Source organism: Rattus norvegicus, chromosome 19 (assembly GCF_021556685.1).
Source record: "Rattus norvegicus strain SHRSP/BbbUtx chromosome 19, alternate assembly SHRSP_T2T, whole genome shotgun sequence".
NCBI classification, from domain to species: domain Eukaryota; kingdom Metazoa; phylum Chordata; class Mammalia; order Rodentia; family Muridae; genus Rattus; species Rattus norvegicus.
In genome coordinates, this window is record NC_141552.1 from 19,590,548 (window position 1) to 19,593,302 (window position 2,755).

The 2,755-nt window shown below is 44.4% G+C and overlaps 2 protein-coding genes across 12 annotated transcripts in view; one reads left to right on the forward strand and one right to left on the reverse strand.

Moving 5' to 3' along the window:
* The window catches only part of LOC147999014 (disks large homolog 5-like), a 202,807-nt gene that overhangs the window by 124,979 nt on the left and 75,073 nt on the right, over positions 1–2,755 (forward strand). The gene's annotated exons all lie outside the window — the stretch shown is intronic.
* The window catches only part of LOC147999018 (disks large homolog 5-like), an 81,511-nt gene that overhangs the window by 33,711 nt on the left and 45,045 nt on the right, over positions 1–2,755 (reverse strand). For 6 of the 11 annotated variants that reach the window (XR_015643819.1, XR_015643822.1, XR_015643826.1 and 3 more), the window contains exon 3: positions 1,522–1,688. The exons of 1 other annotated variant lie outside the window; for it this stretch is intronic. The gene's annotated coding sequence lies outside the window, so the exon portion shown is untranslated. The remainder of the gene's footprint in view (positions 1–1,521; positions 1,689–2,755) is intronic. 4 more of the 11 variants (XR_015643825.1, XR_015643827.1, XR_015643824.1 and 1 more) reach the window with 1 other exon arrangement.

The window sequence follows — 2,755 nt, forward strand, 5'->3', positions numbered from 1 at the left end:
CCCTCGCCACCGCTGCTTGCGTTGCTACCATTCCGTCTTCGACTCCCCTGTGGACCCCACCGCCACTGCTGCTACCTTCTCCCACTTCTTCAGCCCAAGACTTTTGAGATCCCGGCTTGCAGCGCTCTGCACTAGGAGGCTAATGGAGGTGAGGAGAGCCTAAGGGACAGACCCCAGGCCTGGCCCCAGAGACTTGTGTCTCCCCCTCCCTGGAAGTGCTTTCCCGCAGTTCTCCATTCTGGGTTCAGTTTGTGGGGACCCCAGCAGGTGGCAGGCTTTGCTGATCCTCAGGTGTTAGTCTGGGACAGTGGTGGGACTTATGGTTGAGGGAAGTCTTTCAGGCAAATGCAGGCTTTTCTCAAACTCTTGGACCATCTGGTGCCCTCCCTGGGGTCACAGGACCTGTGGACATTGGGAAGCCACTTTTCCCTGTCCTGTGTGACTTTCCCTGCAGAGTGAGCTCTCCTGCAGGAGATACTCTCACATGCTTCTTTAAAAGCACCTGCTCCTCAGATCCAGATCAGTTGTGAAAACAGGCTTCTCCTTGTCAGTGTGCCAGCTCCCCCTCCCAGCTCAGAGCTGCCACACCTAAGGAGCCTCCAGCCCCAGTACTGGTTGGGTCTCATGGAGGAGTTAGAGCAAAGTGCCCCTTCTGAGAAGTGACTCAGAACAGGAGGTTCCTACAACCCAATGAGGTCTCTTCCAGTTGCCCTGTTCTTGGTTTGCACTGGTATAATTCTGAGTCCCAGATTGGCAGCCCACATTGCTGTGAGGGTTGCTGGAGATTTTGCCCTGCCCACAGAACAGAAGATTCAGAAGAAAGGCCAGTTTGGCATAATGAATTCTTTTGATAGATGGCAACAAAATTATCTTAATCTAAGCAGTTTAGGGAGGAACCTCAAGAGCATCCATAGTGAATGCAGCCTGCAGCTGTGAACACACGTTTCTTTTGGAGAGCAGGCCTGTGCAAGCCCAGGACCTAGGTGGGACAGTTCAAGCTGCCCTTTTTCCATGGCCAATCTGTGTTTGTATTGAGAAAGTATTTTTTTTCCAGTTGACTGATTTCCAACTTATGGAATGGAACTGACTTACTCAGAGTGGGGTTGACTTAGAGAGTTAAAGTACAGAAGGAATAATCCAGATGTCCACAAAAGCTTGCTGTCACACCAGGGCTTTTAAAAGCTCAGCAGCTAGAGAAGCAATGTAGTATTTGGTTATTCTCATGCTTAGGTCTAGTCATTCATTATAAGCTGACCATGACACAAAAAGAGTCATCTGTGTCACAATAGAAACTAGTTGTAACTAGACTTATACCACATTATCACATTATTACTATATTTGAGGTTCTCAGGTATGATCTTAGAAACTAGAAGAGGCCTGGTTCTTGCTACATATAGTCATATTCTATATCTTCACAGCACTGTGTGATTTGTTCTGTTAATGCTACCATTGGCATACAATACCTAGGATATTTTGTGCTGACATCTGTGACATGAGACAATAGTTCATGTCATCCCTTACCTGAATAAACTGTCCTTAGAGTACAGTGTAGTCGGAGGGGCCTTCTTTTCCTCTGAGATAGCCAAACATTTCCAGTCTTCATACAAGTCTGTCAGCCATTGTCCAGTGCCTGTCTTGAGATGTCCACATTGTCAGCTGAGAGTCTTCATCCAGCCTGCCCTGTAATTCTGTAGAACATTAATAGGGTTCCAGCCCTAGGAATTAATTCAGTGTTCTAGTACTTGCCAAATATGCTCAAAAACTAGTTTCCACCCTAGCTCTGTGTGCTATACAGAAAGAAAATAAAGAACCCCATTGCACTTGAAGTTTAGCCTCCAACAGATGGAGAGCCTGCACAGGGCCTTTAAATAACTCTAAGCCCCAGCTTCCCCACAACCTCGTCCATCAATTCCTTTATTGGTGTGTTTTCATTAATACTCACTTTCTTCTTTGTGTGGAAAGAATGTGCACCATGTCAGTAAAGTGTGTGTGTGCGTTTGTGTTTGTGCATGTTCATCCATGAACTCACTATAAATTTTCATAAAATCACTCAGAAGTCCCTAGTGAAAACTGTCGAGGTGCAGGCAGACTCATGTTACTACTGTCTCATGGCACCTTGCAGGGAGCACTGAAATCGTGGGCTACTTTAATACAGTCTAAAACGAGGCTGTGCATGGTTTTCAGTGAAATTGTGACGTCGTCCCCACTACAGAGAGCAGCAAAAGCTTCATGTATCACATGCTGCTGTTACCAAGGTGAGGCAAAGCCTCATCCCATAGAGAGTCTGGTAGGATTTGATGGCAGGAAATAAACTCAGAACTAAAATCAATCAATTACAAACAAAGAGAATGATACAAAGAGCCAAGCAAAGTAAGAGCTGGCTTTTTTTTTTTTTTTTGAGAAGATCCACAAGACAGACAAACCACAGAGCCTATATCTAAAGTACCAAATCAGAAATGAAAAGGGGGATATAACAAAGGACACTGAGTGAATTCAACAATCATTAGGGCTTACTTCAGAGGCCTTTACTACAGAAAAGTGAAAAATCTATTTGATACTGGTGATTTTTCTAACAGATAACAAATACCAAGTTAAATACAGATCTGGGAAGGTAATGAATAATTCCCATAAGAAAATAGATACAGTCATTAAAGGCTGCCACTCCAAAAATTAAAAATAATAATAATCAGGGCCACATGGCTTTAATGCATCCTTTCTACCAGACTTTTAATGAAGACCCAATAACAATAGTGCT